This window comes from Dasypus novemcinctus, chromosome X (assembly GCF_030445035.2).
Source record: "Dasypus novemcinctus isolate mDasNov1 chromosome X, mDasNov1.1.hap2, whole genome shotgun sequence".
Lineage (NCBI taxonomy): Eukaryota > Metazoa > Chordata > Mammalia > Cingulata > Dasypodidae > Dasypus > Dasypus novemcinctus.
In genome coordinates this window covers 141,999,221-142,005,710 of record NC_080704.1, presented here as the reverse complement: position 1 = coordinate 142,005,710, position 6,490 = coordinate 141,999,221, and positions in this window count along the sequence as shown.

Here is a 6,490-nt window from a genome sequence, read left to right as displayed (position 1 = left end):
TTCTCTTTGTCAGATTTTTCTTCTTATTCTAGTTACTTGTTGTTGGTTAAGTTCACTTTAGAGGAAAGTATTAGTGTTGGGGAAAGGCAATTGTGTAAGCAAGGGAAAAGTGTAAAGTTGTATTGGTGATGTATGTTAACAAAGCAAGAATATGAGATCTGGAAGGATGGAGGTTAGATTCATGTAGATTGTATAGAGTTATAGCTGTAGGTAGAGTACCTTTTATGAAGTAGATGACTGAATTTGGGAGGAATATGGTATGAACTACAAAGCTATTGTTTTCATGAGAGAGGGAGAAAGAAAGGAGAGGTAATAGTTTCAAGAGTGGATAATAGACAGAAAACAGAACAAAGGTATTAGAAATTAAGAGTTAGACACTTTGTGGATCAAAGAACGGGAGGTTGGGGGTGGAATATAGGAGAGACAGTAGATGATAGTGGATATCAAGATGCAGGGGAAGGGGGATAGTGTAGGTAGCCTAAATCAGTTCACACAGAAATGAGGCAGTGGAGGATCGGAAAACCCAGCAAATGTGAGGTGTTCCCTGTAGCACCTATTGTGTACTTGAATTAAAATAAAAATAAGTGGAAGATGAGGGACAAGAGGGAAAGAGAAAACCGAAAAAAAAAAACTAATTATAAGAAAGACAAGAAGAAAGGAAGAAAGAAAAAGAGGATGGGCAAAAGGTGGGGAATGGATAGGGAGAAGAGAGATACAGGTATACACGTGTCACAATTGCAACACTAATTAAAACAACAACTTCCCCCCGCTTTGCCCTAAAACCCCCCGTCTGTCTGCCCAAATGGGTCTGCAAGCACTTCCCTTCCCACAAACCCCCAATAGGCCGCCCAGGGCCCACGAACTCCCCAGTACTGTAGATGCTCCAAAAAAAAATAAAATAAAATAAAATAAAGTAAAATAAATTAAAAAAAAGAACAGAAACCCCTCCGCAGGCCCGGCTCCGCCCGCTGCGGAGGCTTGGACCGGCTCTGCCCGGCTCCTTACGCCGCCTTGGCCTGGCCTGGCTCCGCCCGGCTCCGCTGACTACAGCGGCCCAGCCGGCTCCCGCGTCCACCTCCCACCACCGTGGCCTGGACCGGCCCCGCCCGGCTCCGTACCCGCCGCGGCCTGACCCGGCTCCGCCTGGCTCCGCTCGCTACAGCAGCCCGGCCCAGCTCTGGCGTCCGCCTCTCGCCACCGCGGCCTGCACCGGCCCCGCCCGGCTCCCAAACATAACCTCTTGAATGACCTTCCAGCTCACTTGGAAGTCTCTTAGCCATATAAACTCCTTTTTCTTTACCTTTTCTTCCTTTTGGTAAATGTATTTTTCCAGTTGCATTGCTCCATGTTACCTGGTAATAATCCCTCAGTGCCAACAAGGCCAATTGCTGGGAATAATGTCCCATGCTTGGGGGAAGGTAATGTATTTATATGCCGAGTTTTACTTAGAGAGAGGCCAAGTTTGAGCAACAAGGAGGCTCCCAGGAGGCCATATAAAATACTAGGCTAAGTTTCCATTTCAAGATTAAGAGTTCCTATGCACACACGTAAATATCAAGGATCCATCAATAAGCCACCCTCCTTCACCTGTCCTTGCCCCTGTTCTTGGGGGATTCTTGCTGATCCTTTGGATAATGTGGCAGAGCACATGACAATAGGAATTTGATTTACTTTTGGTTCTTGTATGAATTTCAACACACCACGACAACTGGAACACAATTATATGCCTTATATGTATGCCCAGGTGAGCTTCTTCTCATGTATCGACCATCACTGACACCCCACACCAGTAATTCTCCCCTGTCTCAGTTATAACATTTCTGTTGTCCAAAACTTTTTCAAAAATGAAGCCAATGCATGAATCAAATACAATTAATAAGAAAATGAAATAATAATAATAGTTTTAAAATTAAGAAATAAAATATAGAAACATTTAAAAAAGAAAAAAAAATTCGGGTTAAGAAAAATAATGAAAAATATTTTTTTTAAATTTTTGGACATTTTGACTTGCATCACTGTAATACATGTTGTCCTATATGTACAGTGGCATTTTCTTCCATTTATTCCCCCAGTGTCTTACTTTTTTCATTTTGTCCTCAAAGAAGTTTTAGGTTACAGAACAGTCATGTGCTCAATACAGAGGACTCCCATATATCCAAAACCCTCCCCCTTTCCCACTTCCCCTATTAATAGCATTTTATATGAGGATGATCCATTTGTTAAAACTGATGCACTGATACTGAAACATAGCTACCAAAAAATTGCAAATGGTTTACATTACAGTTAACATTTAAGGCCATATGCTCTTATAAACTTTAATGCAATTCAACATGGCCAGTATCCATCATAGCAAGATCATGTAGACCACTTCCATTGCTCCCAAAATGCACCCTGTTCCAACTCTTCTATTCCTCACACCGCTTACCTTCAGAACCCATGGCAAAAATCAAGCTTCACTCCTTGAAGGACAAGATTCGTAATTGAATAAAACAGCACAGAGAACTTGACACACTGGTATGTCCTACCCTATTAGGCACCAGCCATTCTCTAGAGAGACTCCTGTCCCTCTATTTGAGACCATAATAAGCCTAGCCATGATGGGAGTCCACCACCTTGCCACTCATTATGTGGATCCCAGGAAGGCTAAGAAAATTCCTAAAACTGTAGTTTCAACCATGTACCTGCCTATCACCAGTGCTCCCTTGCTCTCTTCCCCAGCCCTCCCCCTAGTTCCATAGACAGTCCAACCCACACTTCACACCCCAAACTCCTGACAAACCAGAACTACCCAACTTAGCACTATCATTACACCACATCATGCCACTCCACTATACAACTACACACTTCCACCTTATCATAGATTTTGTCCATATGAGCATTGACTCACAACTTGGCCTCCCTTTCTATTTTGTGTAAACCTCTCTTGCAGACTCTAGCTCTCTGAGTTGGCTCAATTTGTTTAATTCACGTCAGAGAGGTCATGTACTATTTGAACTTCCATGCCTGCCTTGCTTTACTTAACATAAGATCCTCAAGATTCATCCTTGTTATATCATGTGCTAATACTGTACTCCTTCTTACAGCTGAATAATAATCCATTATATGTATATACCACAATTTGCTTATCCATTATTTTTTTAATACCATGAGATTCATTTTTTATTTTTATTAACTTTTTTAAAGATATATACATCACACAAAATATTACATTAAAAAATATGAGGTTCCCATATACCCACTCCCTACAACCCCCACCTCCCCCACATCAACAGATTCATTCATTAGTGTGGCACATTCATTGCATTTGAGTAATACATTTTGAAGCACTGCTACAGAGCATAGAATATAGTTTATGTTGTAGTTTACACTCTTTCCCAGTCCATTCAGTGGGTTATGGCAGGATATATAATGTCCTGCATCTGTCCCTGCAATATCATTCAGGGCAAATCAAAGTCCTGAAAATGCCTCGATATCATACCTCTTTATCCCTGTCCCTGCCTTCAGCAACTACTCTGGTCACTATCTCCACATCAAGGATATAAATTCTTCCATTGCTAGAGTCACAATAATACTAAAGTAGAATGCCAGTAGGTCTTTCTCATCCATATATTATTCCTCCATTCTAAGAATCCTGGGATGGTGATGCCCAATCCACTTCTAAATAGAGATGGGTGCTTAGATCCCACATGACTGATTGATGAGATTCTCCTGCTTGCAGCTGTAGACACTCTCAGTTCCTTGGTGTGGTGGTTGACCATTCCCAACTTGTTAGCTGACCTGGGCAAGTCCAATGAACAAGACAGTAGGTGTTACAACACTGCTGAGGTTCATGGCTCAGCTGGCACATGGACAGTCCAGAGATTCAAGTTTCCTGGGCATACACCAAAGCCAGTGCCAACCACAGGTTCATTAAAAGTGACTAGAAGAGCTATGTGTAGAGAAGTCACATCTGAGTCCAACTCCATCACACTTAGCAGCACAAATTCCAAAGTAGGGACCACAGGCAAGGCTATGAAATCCAGAGATATCTGCCATGACTATAGGACCTGAGTGTCTCCATAGCCATCAGGAACATCACTACCTGGGGTTATATCAACTTTAGATGTCTCTGAGCTTCTGCAGAGATCTGCATAAGCACAGCCCCTCTGAAGAACTCCTGGCTCATTTTGAAGTATCTTACCCATGTAAACTCATTTGTCTTTACCATTTCCCCCTTTTATTAAAGAACTTTTTTCCAGTAGTGTCACCAGCTGGTGCTTGGTTGTAATCCCTTGACACCAGGAAGGTGCAACCCTGGGAGTCATGTCCCATCCTGGGGGGAAGACAATGCATTTATATGCTGAGTTTAGCTTAGAGAATGGACCATATTTGCACAAGATGGATGCTCTCAGGAGGTAAATCTTAGGCAACCTGCAACTCTAAGCCAAGTTGAAATTTTAAGGACACAGGCTCAGAAGCATGGTCATCAATATCATCCTTCTTCACTGGTCTTTGTCCTTTCACTTGCAGGGTTGTTAGTGCTCCATTCGGGAATGTGAGATAGCAACCCAGGATGGGGACTGAACACTCCCTCAGTTAGTTGTCTTGTGAAACTCTACCCATTATGTCTATACCCAATGAACATCTGACTACACACACACACACACACACACACACACACACACCATATGCATGCCCTGGAAAAATTCCTTCCACACATGCATCCCCTACCAATGACCCCCAAACAACTACTCCTCCTCTGCTATAGTTGAACCTTTCTGTGAACCAACACATCTTCAAATTGAAGTCTAATATAATGCTAAATTTAGTTAATAGGAAAATGAAATGGCAATGATAGGTCTAAATGTTAGAAATAAATACATAATAATTTAGAAAAACTAAAATAAAGTAAAAATTAATTGGGGTATTAAAGAAAGGAAAATATTATAAAATATTTTTGACTTGGACATTCATCATTGTAATAGGTATTTCCCTGTATGTACAGTGGCAAGGCAATATCTTCCATTTCTTCCTCAGTGTCTTACATCTTTTATTTTATGTCTTCAAAGAAGTTTTAGGGCACAGTAAAGTCACATAGAGAATATAGGGGGCTCCCAGATACCCAACATTGTCCCCCACCTCAACTCTCCACAGAAATGATCATTTTAAATGTCAATGTTACATTTGCTACAACTAATGTGCAAATGCTGAAACATAGCTACCAATAATGGTTACATTATGGTCTTACATTATGGTTTATATTTTAGACTGTACACTTTTATAAAATTTGGGTTATATTATGCTTTACATTATGGTTTACATTTTAGACTGCAAACCTCTTCAAATTTTTGGTGAAATTTAAGATGGCCTGCATCCATCACTGCATGATCATGCAGAACACATCTATTGCCCACCAATTACCCTCTCTTCCATCTACTCTATTCCTCAAACCCTCCTCCCTGAAGTCCACAGCAAGAACCAAGCTTCACTGCTTGAAGGACAAGAAGCATAGATACTTGCAACAATGCTGAGGGCTTGACACACTAGTCTGTTCTCCCCAATTGGGAGCCACCCATGTTCTCCAGAGAACCCCTCCCCTCAGTTTGAGAACATCAGGTCTCCCCAGATGGTGTTACAACTTCCCAATCGTTGTATGGGTCTCCATCCACTGAGAGAAAAAACTATGACAAGATGAGCACTCACATTCCCTAGAAGCCTGCAGTAGGTGCACCCAATGCCAGATGCCCCTCATCAAACACCTTAAATCCATATCACATCCTTATTGTATTTTCTAAAGTTTTCTCAACATTATTGTTTCAAACAAATATATGACAATCTCCCATGTCCCCCTCTCTCATCCAACCCTCCCCCATTTCCATGGACCATATGACCCATCCTCCCAACCCTAGCCTCCTCAAGCCTGCAAAGACCAACCCAATATTATTGCTATACACCTGTCTTATCCCTTCACTGCACAACTGCTTACCTCCACATTATTATAGATTTTGTACCTGTAGGCATTGGCTCACAACCTTTCTATCCCATCATATTTCTTGTAAGCTTATATTCCAGTCTCTAGCTCTCTGAGTCAGCTTGATTTGCTTAATTCATATCAAAGAGGTCATGTAGTCTTTGTCCTTCAATGTCAGGTTTGCTTCACTCAATCTGAGATGTCCTCAAGATTCATCCATGTTATCCAGTATGTTAGTACTGTATTCCTGCTTGCAACAGATTAATATTCGATTGTATGCTTATACCAAATTTTGTTTATCCATTCATCTTTTGAATGGGAATTTGGATTGTATCCAACTTTGGGCAATAGTGAATAATGCCACCATCGACATTGGTGTGTATATATGGGTTCATGTCCTTGTTTTCATTTCTTCTGGGTATATACCAAGCAGTGGAATTGCTGGCTCATATGGTAAATCTGCATGTAGTTTTCTGAGGAACCACTGAACTGTCCTACACAATGACTGGATCCTTCCTCATTCCCATCCAGCAGTGGATT